General features: G+C 39.0%; 1 protein-coding gene, 1 non-coding gene and 1 pseudogene across 4 annotated transcripts in view; 1 reads left to right on the forward strand and 2 right to left on the reverse strand.

Annotated features, from left to right (window-relative positions):
* The window catches only part of LOC127621185 (uncharacterized), a 37,839-nt pseudogene extending 36,981 nt beyond the window's left edge, over positions 1–858 (forward strand).
* Positions 261–14,373, reverse strand: part of LOC127620641 (methyl-CpG-binding domain protein 4-like) — a 49,484-nt gene continuing 35,371 nt past the window's right edge. For 2 of the 3 annotated variants that reach the window (XR_007967773.1, XR_007967771.1), the window contains 2 exons: positions 3,498–3,936; positions 261–372 (listed from right to left, as the gene is read on the reverse strand). The gene's annotated coding sequence lies outside the window, so the exon portion shown is untranslated. Of the gene's footprint in view, positions 373–2,691; positions 3,301–3,497; positions 3,937–14,373 lie in introns of those variants that run through there. The other variant, XR_007967772.1, reaches the window with a different exon arrangement.
* On the reverse strand, positions 4,255–4,327 carry trnak-cuu (transfer RNA lysine (anticodon CUU)). Its single transcript has one exon. It is a non-coding gene; the product is annotated as a tRNA-Lys (tRNA).

Genomic DNA, 14,373 nt, shown 5'->3' on the forward strand with positions numbered 1-14,373 from the left:
TTTACTCTGCACTCTTCCTTTAGTTGGTGCAGACATTTTAGTACAAAAATGTGTATAGTTATTTAGTACAAATGTATCTTTGCTCTATCAGGTGGGGCAGTTGGTGTTGAGGTGCTTCTTGTTTATCTGCCTGATGCAGATGACAGCGTCATGGAGCAGGTGTGTCGTCTCGGCTCCAGTCTGTCCAATCTCGGCTTTAGTGTGTTCCTGGACCTGTGGAGCCGCTCAGAGCTCAATGCGTTGGGTCCCGTTCCCTGGCTACACTCCTGTCTCAACCACATACAGCGTTGCGGAGGCAAGGCCGTGTTTGTTCTGTCATCAACTGCCTGTAAATGGGCTGAGGAATGGAGCTGCAGAGGTGCAGGAAAGGACCTGAAAGAAGACAAGAAGATAAACAAATTCTTGTGATCCTCAATTGTCTCAGATGTTTTTAGCGCATCGTTGAGTTGCATTCTTGCTGACTATCTACTGGGGCGTGTTGGTGAGAGGTTTGTGCTGGCTGAGTTTGAAGCGAGATCGTCTGGGTCCCGTGGAGCAATAACAGCCCTGCCAGAGTTTTTCCGGGGGCTGCCGTTATTCATTTTGCCCTCTGAGAGTATGGGCTTCCTGCTGGAGCTCACGCGTGGAGCTCACAAAGGATGGGGCACAGCAGGACGGTGGATTCGAACCAGGGCAATGAGGGCAGCATCACTGGCATTATCAGGGGCACTCTGTGACATCACAGGACACACATGTGCAGGGCATGTAGAGTCTGGAACAGAACATGCTTGCGAAAGTGTCCCACTACAACCGGATCAGTCAACCACACCAGTCAGCCCTGCTTTTTACACTAAAAGCAGCGCTGTAGGCTGTGTCTAAATCAGCCTCATGTAGCCAAAACTACACATTTACAATATTGAGTAGTCAGGGGGTTACCAGAAAAAATCAGGGGCGTTTACATTAGAAAAGTGTTTCTCCTGGTTTTTGTGCAAGTGTGACACAAGCCATCACAGAACCACTTGTGCCAATGATCTGCTCTTCTTTAACCTACTGTATCTCTGGAACGCTGTTGAATTTAAAGCTTCAGTACAAAACCTTGGGCTCTCTAGCGACATCTGTGGTTGAAAACTGAAATTGCAAATATGTTCCTTGCGGAGGAACATTTTGCGTGAGTTGTGTTTCTGCACTGCTCTTCTGCTCCTCTGCATCTCGTGCTTTGAGCTTACACAGACTTTGCATGTGATCAATATGGAAATATTCACAGAGCTGGAGTCATGACGTGCTATTTTCACTTTGATATTATGTTATTCATTTAAACATTTACAACAGAAATATTACTTGCCTTGAGGGAGATAAACAATACTTTTATTTACACATTTTAGTATGATCGTTCCAGTGTTTTATCCACCACACATAGTCATACTACCATATCAAAGAAACATGGTAATACCATGGTACTTTTTTGTAAGCATTATAAAAGACTCTGGCACCATATACATTTACATCAAAACATGTTTGTGAATGGGTTTAAATCTGGTAAGCAGCACAGCCAAACATTAACTCTTTTTTCTTTTTAATTCCCTAAAGGGGCAGTGTGTCGTGAGGGATACAAACAGTAAAATTGAAAATTATAGCAATATTTTTAAGAAAAACATGATTGTGTTATTTTGGCCCAAATGTGTAAAAAAGGTTTCTTTATGGTCTTGCCCTTTTTAGGGTTAAAGCAGAGTTATAGAATATGAGAAGTGTTTCTGGTTTTGGCAGACCTGACCAGTTGAGGGATACATTAGGAGTATGCCTGTGTAAAGAGATGAGTCTTTAGTCTAGACTGAAAGAGTGTGTCTGAGTCCCAAACAATGCTAGGAATACTATTCTATAATTAAGGAACCAAGTAAGAAAATAATCTACCTCCTTTTGTGAATTTTGATATTCTAGGTATTTTAAACAGACTGGAATTTTGCAATTGTAGTGAACATAATGGAATATAACATGATAGAAGGTTGCGTAAATACTTGTGCAACTAGAATGTTCAAAGCTTTGTAAGTAATCAGCACGATTTTAAAAATAATACAAAACATTGGTAGCCAATGTAGCGAAGATAAAATGGGGCTGATGTTATCATATTCCTTGGTTCTTGTCAGCACTCTAGCTGCTGCATGTTGAACAAATGGAAGTTCATTTATTGAACCTGCAGGATGTCCTCCCAGTAATGCATTACAATAATCTAGTCTTCAGGTCATGAACACATGAATTCGTTTTTCATCATCAGAGACACAGAGCTTGTGTCATAACTTAGCAATATTTCTGAGGTGGAAGAATGATGTTCAACAAACATTGGAAATGTAATTTCCAAAGAACAGATTTCTAACAAACAAACCAAAAAAGAACAAGTTCCCTATCTGTCACTCACTCAACGTTGTGTTGATGTAGTGCCACTAGGGGTCGCCCCACAACACTGAAATACCTGCTGAAATGGCAGGGACCTTGTCTCGGAGTGGTTGCAGGCCAGCTCTGTATGTCCGGTGTAGTGGCATGCAAATTCCACTTGCCAATTCCCATTGGCCTTTTCTCAAATATCAGAGGTGATTGGGGCTCCCAAGGGCGACCCCTAGTGTCACTACATCGACACAACGTCTTGTTCTCTCCATCAGGGAACGGAGGTTACGAAAGCAACCAGGACATTTTTAACTTTAGAAAAAGATGTAACAGTACATCTGTTGAGAGACAAATTATGTTCTAGCTTAAGCTTATATCTTATTTTTATTGGTTTTTGATCCAATAATCTATACCTCTGTTCTGTCAGAATAGAAGGACATTTTCAGCCATCCTGTCTTTGATATATATTGATACACTCTGCTAACTTGGAGAACTGGGGAATTTCACTGTGTTGAAGGAAGCAGAAAACTCAAGAAGAATGAGGATGGATTATTTGGTGTTAGCTCTTGCAGTCGCAGGGTTTCAGCTATTGACAAGAGGGCAGTCTCTGTTGAGTGTTCTTTTTTGAATCCAGACTGATGTCTGTCAATTAGGTTGTTCTGTGAGAGAAAAGCAGACTGTAAAGGATCTCTGTTCGGTTGGGAAAGGAGGACACGGGAGCTGGATCCACATTCAACAAGACTTTAACTAGATAGAACATCAAACTGAAAACACAGCAGCATAAACACACCACTTGTCCCTCTCTCTCTGGCATTCCCGGCTCCTCCTTTTATCTCTGTTCCGCTAATTGGGCAACTCAGCACAGAGTGTGCATCTTCTCGGCCCAGACACGCCCTCCTCCTCCAGTCACAGGATTCAGCACCAATGTAAAGGATCTCTGTTCGTCTGGGAAAGGAGGACATGGAATCCGGATCCACATTCAACAAGACTTTAATTAGACAAATGCTAAACTGAAAGCATAACATCACAGACGTCGACATACACACACACACACACACACACACACACACACACACACACACACACACACACACACACAGCTCCAAGTTTCTTTCTCTCTTGTGCGTGTATCTGGCTCTTACCTTATTTCCCTCCTGCTGATTAGACAACTCAGCGACGGTGTGCATCCTCACGGTCCGGCCACACCCTCCTCCTCGTCACACTCCTCCACCACGCAATTCAGGCCGGGGCACCATCCGGATTAACTTACCCCCCGCTCCCCCCCTCCCCCATCTCTGGAGGGGAGATGCTGCCCTTTCGGCCTTTCTGTCACCCTGTGGTCCTCCCCGCAAACTGAAAATCTGAGAGACAAGGAGAGGGAGGGGAGAGAGAAAGAGAAAGCCGGAGAGACAGAAAGAGATAGAGGAGAGAGAGAGAGAAAAGGAAACACTCTTCTCCAGCTCCTGCGGTCACACTGCACACCCGGTCCTCAGCCACTCTTCTGCCCCCTGGCGGACGACAGCGGTTCCTCTGGCTCCAGGCGGATGGCAGTGGCTCCTTCATCTCCATCTGTGTTGAGTCCTACGATAAGGGTGATGTCATTTGTGCAATACCCCTGCAGTATGCAAACATTTTGGTAGTTAACTACGATATATTAAGAAGAGTAAACATTAAGGTCAATCCCAACGAAGCTGGGGTCATGAAACAGCACCCCTAGAACAAATAGGGTCAAGGGCCCAACAGTGGTATTTTGACAGTGCTGGGGCTTGAACCCCTGACCTCAGCCTTAACCACTGAGCAGTAGAAATGTTACCATTCTCTCTAGTCATAGAGTGTTTGCATGGCTGGGAGAATAAATCTGCACTGCTTGCACCTACCTGTGACAATAGCTAATAGTCACACCCAATGTGGGGCTTGAACCCACAACCCTGAAATTAAGAGTCTCATGCTCTACCGACTGAGTTAGCCAGGTCTAATAATGAAGTGATGCTTGATACCAAGTATCTGTTGAAGTTTGTGTCACACCAACAATACATATGCATAATCCATGACATGTGAAGCTTCAAACGATTGAATATTCGGTATACTGAATATTCAGTAAAGTAATGCAAATACCTTACTTACCTGCTACTTAATGTTACTGCCCTGACCACAAGCACGTATATTTTGAAAAGAGCAAAATGACCAAATTGCATAGATATCTTGAAATAAAATATGATGTTATTAAGCTAAAATAGTAGAGCATACATAGGGAACTTATATTTTGACCAGTAGATGAAGAAAATTGAATTGAATTGTATTGCAGAAACTTGAGTAATGAAGCTTTATAATGTCAAATGTTTGTGATAAAGCCCAATAGTTTAGAGAGCTTCATAGTCCTATCATTTTTCAAATAATTAATAGTTTACAGAAACACATAATAATACAAATCTCTACACTGTAATGAAGCAGAATGATGCTAATAAAACAAAACATGTGACATTACTGATATAGGATTTCGTACCCCTTGATTTGATTTGGTTATTTCTTGTATTAGAGCAGCAATATGCATTGTACTGTTAATGAGATGTGGAAATGTAATGAGCAATGCCTACCACTAGGTGACTGAGAGCACACCGCAACAGATGATACTTCCCCTTAAGAGGGTGTTGACATATAAAATCAATAAAACAACTTGTGATAGGACCAACAGAACGTGAGAAGCATCATCTTAACTTAATGTATTTAATCAGAACCCGACATGGAGTAATTATGCATAATGATGTGCATGAACATTCAATCCTGATTCCCCAATGAGGAAATTCAGGCAGGCAAACACTGTGGTTAACAAATGAACAATTAGAAAGTGCGCTAGTAAAATGAAATATTGCTGCTTCAAACCAAAATTGATGCAGTATAATGGATGTGATGACATATATTTGAGAACATTGATAGCAGAAAGCCTACATCCCAACACTACCAGCTATATTTATTGACGATTGTTCCCGCAAAAGAAAAATAAACTTAAATCTTAGCATATTTTCCTGATGGAGACCACCTGTGCTGAGAAGCATCAACATCACGGTGAGTAGACGATGATGCATTGTCCAACATGAAGCAACTGTTGCTTGTGAACATCACGGTGAGCAGACCACAATGTATAATCCAACATGAAGCAACTACTTGGAAAAGCGTGGCATAGCGTGTGACCTGATTGTGTGTCTCACCCACATGTGCTTGAATGAAAACAATGAGGCATTATGAGTGATGAAATGCAGCTGTGTGAGCTTATAAAGCAGAGGCTGGATTATGATTGGATTAGATTGCCTGATTAAATGACAGCATAAATATCCTTAGTCTTCCTGCTAGAACTACCACTTATGCTTCCATTATTACCGTGCTGCGATGGAATATCTGGTTCAGTTGAAGCTTTGTTACCAATTTAGACACAGTACTGAATAAACACCTAGGATTGTTGTGGTTATTTTCTACCAGGCCAGCTTCACAAACTCTTTGCAGACCTGGCAGTTTTAAGAGCTTGTCTGTAGCTAGAGACACTATCCTTCCATGCAAGTCAAGTCAAGTCAATTTTATTTGTATAGTGCTTTTCACAACACACATTGTTTCAAAGCAGCTTTACAGAATATCAGGCATTAACAGACGATAAAACTGTAATGTCTATAAAGTCGATTAATCATCATTGTGTAATTTCGATAAAATACGATTTTTAATAGTGTTTAAAAATAATTAAATGATAATTGTATTAATAACCCCAGTGAGCAAGCTGTAGGCGACTGTGGCAAGGAACACAAAACTCCATAAGATGTGGATTAATGGAGAAAAATAACCTTGGGAGAAACCAGACTCACTGTGGGGGCCAGTTCCCCTCTGGCTAACATTTTGAATGTAATGTAAATATCCTTAAAAACACAATAGTATTTTTTATTTTATTTTTTTCTCATTTTGTCCAAAGCACTTGTTGGTGCTCTTTTGTTTTGGTTTTTGCTCCGTGAAACACCTCTAATTTGTTCTCTTCCACTCCCGTTTCCCAGTGTTGGGGAGTAGCTAACTACATGTATCGATGCTACTAACTTAACATTTTTCAGTAGCTTGACAGTACCTCAGCTGCTTTTAAAACAGAGTAGCTTTTCCAGTAGCGAAATACTTTTTCGCAAGTAGCGGTGTAGCGTGACCAAACACTACATCATGTTGGTCAGATTATAACTAATAGCCTTCCTTATTGCGTATAAACCAAACCTTTACCAGCAAAACGTCTGCGGTCTGCTGATCAGAATCAGGCAGCGGCATCGTCTTCTTTTGTAATGGCAGAAGATAATTACCGTCATCTACTGAGAGCTTATTACAGGATATTACTTGGATAAAAAGATATTGTCTGATGGTTATTTAAAGCGAGCAACCACAGTTTGTTTAAATATACAAATGGTACAGGGGCAGGTAAATCTGAAAATGATATAAGAACGCCATTTTATTCTTCTATGTAACAAAGAATGTTTCAGACACTTTGTTTTTGATCACACAACAGCATATTTTCCTGAAATATTTTAAATAAAATAATTCAAAAAGTTATTATTGCGGGATTATTTTGAGGGATTTCATTTCTGTTCTAAATAAGTTTATTTCACGTCTCATCATCTGTGCATTACTGGGAGCAGCAAGTGAATCGTTATTATAATATTTATAAATATACAGTATATATTATTATAATAATTACTATCATGCTATCAACTATTGGATTTCTCAAATTCTTAGCATTTAATTAACTATTATTTTCATGTAAAATAAATTAAATAATTGGTAAAATAAATAATTTATGTTATGTTTTATTATGCAACAATTGTTAAAAATGTTTTACTAAGGAGCCAATTTTGTTATTGACATCTGATCTTTTTTGTTTTTATTTTATACTGTTGTATTTTATTTTATGGCCATTATTAACTGTATTAATGTTATATTAATTAAATGTATTAAATACAATTATTATATTTAATTAAACACATTAAATGCATTTAATTAATACAGAAATTAATAAATGTCATTAGTGCCTCATTAAGTAGCTTCAATGTAGCTAGCTACTTTTTGATAGTAACTTGAAGTGTAGCTTACTAATTTTTCAAAAGAGTAGCTTGACTGTATCTTAACTACTTAAAATTATGAATAGCTTGTAGCTTGTCAAACTACATTTTCAAAGTAGCTTCCCCAACACTGTCCATTCCAAATGTCTATGCACTGCACAAAATAAAACTAAACCACACACACACACAATTAATGATGGGGATAAAATACACTTTATTAAACATGAAAATAATAAGAAAAAATATGCAATAAAATAATGACAAAAATAAATAGTTTCATTAATCCTTTCTTTGGCAGTAAATGTATAATAGAGAGATGATTACACTAAACAAAGGAGTATTTACTGTTATTAATTTGAGTTTGCATGCTACTGTTTTTTAATATCTTTTACCCCAGTTGCAGAAATACACAAGTTGTTTTATCCCTTTCCATTGCCCTTTAAGCAGTTTGTGTGAACACTGAAAACAGTTTACAAAGGAAAGCTTTCATTGCAGCTTTCCGATTAACACTTTTTATTGGTTCAGATCAACGAAACAGAAAAGTATCATATATATAACGGATCATCTATTAACCCCCATTATTCCCTTTCCCCCTCCAAATCCCCAACCCTCAACAAATATTCATGTGGTCCAAATTATATATATATATAAAAGAAAAACTAAAAATCACACACTTTTTAAACTAAGCATTTCTCCACTCCCGAAGAGCCTTCCAAAAATGCCAAATAGCTGCCCCATATTTTATTAAATAAATCCAAGTTTCCCTGCCTCCTATACAGGGGTGTAAAGTAACGAATTACAAATACTCACACTACTGTAATTAACTACTTTTTCCCAAGAATTGTACTTTTTAAGTAATTATTTTTTAAATACTTTTACTTGAGTACTTTTACTGTGCTATTTTCCCACTGTGCGTGTTCACTACTTCGCTATACTGATTTCATTTTTATATATCAACATGATTGGCTAGGGAGAGTCTCGTGACTCCCATCCAATCAAATCACACGTAAAAGGGCTTTTCCCAGTGAAAAAGGCCAATTGCATGATCGTGTAATGTGAGTTTAACTTGCTCAAGCCAGATATTAGCATTAATCCTGCATTTAATTTGAAGAAACATATCAAGGTAAATTTCATATTTCTGCTTACTTGATTCTATGACTATAACGTAGCCTGTAATTTAACTATCTATCACTGAGATAATTATTATTGGCCTGATGTCTGTTTGATTGACAGGTTGCTAATGTTTGTGTGATAATGCGGGTTCACGCCTAAATGATCAAATACACTTTATAATTCCGCCAATGCCCATCTTGATGAGGCATTAATGTAAACACATTTGGTTTGGTCTAAAGGGAATGTATGTTGTTGGACATATCAAATGTCGGACTTGAAGTGTAAACAAAATGAGCACTGTCAATGTCATATAAAGGCTATTAATCGAACAACAATAACAAGGAAATTAGAAAACCACTCACTACTTTTGGATGAATAACTTGAGTAGCTTTAAAAGTATTAAAGGGTAACTAAACACCTGCTCAGAGTCTGACTCCACCCACTAGAAATATTTGAAAATGCAGGAAAAGTGGGCAGACCCCGGCGGGGATAGAGGGAACGAACCGAGTGCGGGGCTGAGCGGGGGTAGTGACGGATTAATTGACAGCTGCTGTCAGACTCTATGTTATTATTATTACTCACACGGTCGCAAGACGACATGTACTTGAATCTGGCGTGGTGAGCTGGAACCTGCTTACATCAGCTGTCACAGCTTACATCACGAAGTACCGCAACAGCCAATAGGATAATTCAACTGCAGTAGCCACTGTTCAACCTGAAGAGGGCAGCACTCAGACGTTTTTACACCATATATTGTAGAATTAAAACACTTTATACACAAATGTCAAAAAAATTACTTGAATCAATGACCAGTACTAATAAAGCCCCATTCTTACAGATCATTAACTAAAAAAAGTTGGTTTAGTGTTTAGTTACCCTTTAATGTAATAGAATAAAACAGTGACATTTTTAATAATAATATTTTTTAATAATATATATATAAAAAAAAAATTATAATACCAACCCCTGATGTAGAGCGTGTGTTAATTTGTTTAATAAATTACCAAGAAAGTAGAGATAATAAAATAATTTATAATTATGATTAGCCTTTATAAGAGTCTTAAGATAAAAAGGTATCAACATTTCCAGAGCAGTACTTCAGCAGAACATTCCACCAGTCACAAACTTCAGAAAATTGTGCATCATGCATTAGAATGAGAACACAACTATTTCTTGGATTAAAAGATGCAAGGACTAAATCAATGTTGAACATTATATCACAAAAGGAGGACAATGTGGACCCCCATGTGCTTCTTAAAGAAATTGTTCACTCAAAAATGAAAATCATTTACTCACCAACATGTCATCCCAGATTTTTATGACTTTCTTTCTTCAAAACACAAATTAAGATTTTTAGAAGAATAATTCCCCGTCTGTCGCTCACTTCGACGTTGCGTCGAAGAAGTGACACTAGGGGTCTCTCTTGAGAGCGTTGCGCATCTCTGAACTTCAGAAAAGGCAGACAGAATTTGCTTGTTCCATCCCCGGAAAAACGGTATAAAGGGAGGGAAATGCGGCCATCGCTTTGTATTAGTTCAGGTGGATTATGCAGCATGATATCCAGAAGCAGTGCCTCTACGCAACATCTCAGCATATAGTGTTGTGGAGACACTCTTCAAAATGATCTACTGAGTGGGGATTCCATAGGAAATCCTCATTGAACAAAGCACAAAATTCATGTCATGTACACTCTGCAAACTTTATGAATATTTAGGCATTAAGTTGATTCGCACAAGTGTTTATCACCAGCAAACCGACAGGTTGGTCGAATAATTTAATAAGACCTTAAAAAACATGCTTCATAAGTTCATACACCAGGATGCTAAGAATTGGGATAAGTGGCTCGAACCCCTGCTGTTAGCTGTACGAGAGGTCCCGAAAGCCTCCACTGGGTTTCCCTCATTTGAGCAACTGTATGGGCACCAGCCGCGCTCTGTGCTCGACGTCATACGGAAAGCTTGGGAGGAAGGAACTTAGAATAGTACAAATCAAATTCAATATGTTCTTGACCTTAGAGCAAAACTCCATTCTTTGGGGCAGGTAACACAGTAGAATTTTCTACAAGCGCAAGAATGTCAACCCCGACTGTACGACAGGGGCACTCAACTATGGGAATTTACACAGGGAGATAAAGTGCTTGTATCGCTGCCCACCTCAAGCTCCAAATTACTTACCAAGTGGCAAGGACCCTTGAGGTCACATGACGAGATGGAGATCTTGATTATGAGGTAAGGCGAACGGATAGGGGAGGGGCACGTCAAACCTACATCCTCAAACCATTGAGGGAGATGGTACCTGTAGCCTTGGCGATAGTAGTTCCGGAGAGGGCAGATGTTGCCCTGGCCTAAGTCAGCAGTGGGGGCATGTGTCATTGTGCGGGGGAGGGAGAGCAAGACCTTTCCACACATGAAATGAGAAATATAGTTAACTGAAGGACGTAGTTACACATTCTTCATATACATAACATATGACAGAGGGAATCCCTTCTAGACATCACACGAAAAATCTTTTCAGTGTTATTTTGGGAATCATTCATGGAGCTTGGCAGACCTCTATTGGACATTTCTTGTAATTGCCACTCAGAGTTAGGTTATACAAATGGCATAGTTTTCTACTATTTTAACATTTCATTTTACATTTTATTTATATAAAAAATAAGAAATATGTTCATTAACAATAAACTAAATTTTTCAGGCATGCCAAATACCTAAAAACATGTGAATATACACAAAAAGGAATGATGACATTTAATGCATTGCCATAGCAACAGTATTTAAGATATTAAGAATCCCTTCAGAATTTAAATTGACATTATTTATTTATTTTTTTAAGCAATTCAGGTTAACATAATAGGGCTATTTCAACGTCTGTTAAAAGTGACACACTTCCTTGCGCCAGTTGGTGGCGCTACAGCCGTGACCCATAATAGCCACATCAATGTGATCAGCCTGCAAGAACAAACATTGGCTAAATGTTTATGTAAATCTCACAGTGCACGCAAAAGATATGAGAAATCCTTTTTCCGATTTTTTTTTGTTATTTTATCAAGTCGCCATGGCAACGCAATTCGATATATCAAAAATCTTTCGCAATTTAGCATCATCAATGTCTTGGCATAATGTTGCCCTCATTTGGTACCTGTAACATGAAATCCCAGCGAGGATTATTTGGAATTCCAGAGCATGCCTTTTTCAAACAATCCAAAATGGCCAACTTTCTGTTGGGCAGAGCTTATGACTGTCTGTGTGAAAGTTGTCCGGCTAGATGAGATCTACAGTCAGGTCCATAAATATTGGGACATCGATACAATTCTAATCTTTTTGGCTCTATACACCACCACAATGGATTTGAAATAAAACGAACAAGTTGTGCTTTAACTGCAGACTTTCAGCTTTAATTTGAGGGTATTTACATCCAAATCAGGTGAACGGTGTAGGAATTACAACAGTTTGTATATGTGCCTCCCACTTTTTAAGGGACCAAAAGTAATGGGACAATTGGCAGCTCAGCAGTTCCATGGCCAGGTGTGTGTTATTCCCTCATTATTTCATTTACAAGGAGCAGATAAAAGGTCCAGAGTTCATTTCAAGTGTTCTATTTGCATTTGGAATCTGTTGCTGTCAACTCTCAATATGAGATCCAAAGAGCTGTCACTATCAGTGAAGCAAGCCATCATTAGGCTGAAAAATCAAAACAAACCCATCAGAGAGATAGCAAAAACATTAGGTGTGGCCAAATCAACTGTTTGGAACATTCTTAAAAAGAAAGAACGCACCAGTGAGCTCAGCAACACCAAAAGACCCGGAAGACCACGGAAAACAGCTGTGGTGGCTGACCGAAGAATTCTTTCCCTGGTGAAGAAAACACCCTTCACAACAGTTGGCCAGATCAAGAAACTCTCCAGGAGGTGTATGTGTGTCAAAGTCAACTTTTCAAGAGAAGACTTCACCAGAGTGAATACAGAGGGTTCACCACAAGATGTAAACCATTGGTGAGCCTCAAAAACAGGAAGGCCAGATTAGAGTTTGCCAAACAACATCTAAAAAGCCTTCACAGTTCTGGAACAACATCCTATGGACAGATGAGACAAAGATCAACTTGTAGCAGAGTGATGGGAAGAGAAGAGTATGGAGAAGGAAAGGAACTGCTCATGACCCAAAGCATACCACCTCATCAGTGAAGCATGGTGGTGGTAGTGTCATGGCGTGGGCATGTATGGCTGCCAATGGAACTGGTTCTCTTGTATTTATTGATGATGTGACTGCTGACAAAAGCAGCAGGATGAATTCTGAAGTGTTTCGGGCAATATTATCTGCTCATATTCACCCAAATGCTTCAGAACTCATTGGACGGTGCTTCACAGTACAGATGGACAATGACCCGAAGCACACTGCGAAAGCAACCAAAGAGTTTTTTTAAGGGAAAGAAGTGGAATGTTATGCAATGGCCAAGTCAATCACCTGACCTGAATCCGATTGAGCATGCATTTCACTTGCTGAAGACAAAACTGAAGGGAAAATGCCCCAAGAACAAGCAGGAACTGAAGACAGTTGCAGTAGAGGCCTGGCAGAGCATCACCAGGGATGAAACCCAGCGTCTGGTGATGTCTATGTGTTCCACACTTCAGGCTGTAATTGACTGCAAAGGATTTGCCACCAAGTATTAAAAAGTGAAAGTTTGATTTATGATTGTTAATCTGTCACATTACTTTTGGTCCCTTAAAAAGTGGAGGCACATATACAAACTGTTGTAATTCCTACACCGTTCACCTGATTTGGATGTAAATACCCTCAAATTAAAGCTGAAGGTCTGCAGTTAAAGCACATCTTGTTCGTTTCATTTCAAATCCATTGTGGTGGTGTATAGAGCTGTAAGGCTGACATCAAGAGGTCGTAAAAGTCAAAGAACTCTGCGAGAACCAAGTCATAAAAACTCTCACACAGAAGAACATCTTCGCCTGAGTCAACACATCCTACTGAGCAAGGACAATAAAACACAAATCTCACATCTGACCTCTATCTAACCTCAGGCCAATTTAGGCACAAACATCTGAACAAAATATAATATGTGATGTATACAAATAATGTAACTAGTGTAAGATGTTTGGTATCATTTAAAATGTCCCAGTGCGTCTGGTACAGTGCTCTTATTCCCAGGTTTGTAAAACTTAATGACAACAAAGTTATAAGGTCTTTGCCAAATGCTTTATAATTCTGGAGGTCTGTCCCCATCCCTGCTTGTATGTTAATGAAGTATGTCCCCAGGACTTCCAAACCTAACCACTCCCAAAATTCCCTTTGTTCATGGTTTGGGTATTTAAGGAGATGTAACACATTGTTCATGGTTCTCTGTAGTCAGACGATCCAACACAGTTTACTGTGTTTAATTTATATCAGGTGATTGTAATTCGAATTTCCTTGGTTTTGATAAAATGTCTAACTTTGACTTATCGCTGTCTAATTGGAATTGATGAATTGATTATGTTACCTGGTCAGTAAATTGTCAACATTTGATTTTATTCTGACTGACTCTGACATTGTGTTTCCCAAACAGATTAAACGATTCGTATGTTACCGCAAGTCTGCGTCAGATTAGTGACGACTAATATTTGGCATCGATTCAAGTGTACTTGGTTTGCAAGACAAAAAGGGAATTTCCGTTTAGAACAGCTGCTTGACCAATCAACCTTACCTCTGTTTTGATTTGATGTTTCTCCAGATAAGTGTACGTGGGAAACCACGCATGGCCAATCCAAAGCTATTACAAGAGAAGTTATGTTGGTCAACTTACATCTGTAATAGTGGCCGTGACCTCTACTGAAGAAAACGTTAAG

Source organism: Xyrauchen texanus, chromosome 27 (assembly GCF_025860055.1).
Source record: "Xyrauchen texanus isolate HMW12.3.18 chromosome 27, RBS_HiC_50CHRs, whole genome shotgun sequence".
Taxonomy (NCBI): Eukaryota; Metazoa; Chordata; class Actinopteri; order Cypriniformes; family Catostomidae; genus Xyrauchen; species Xyrauchen texanus.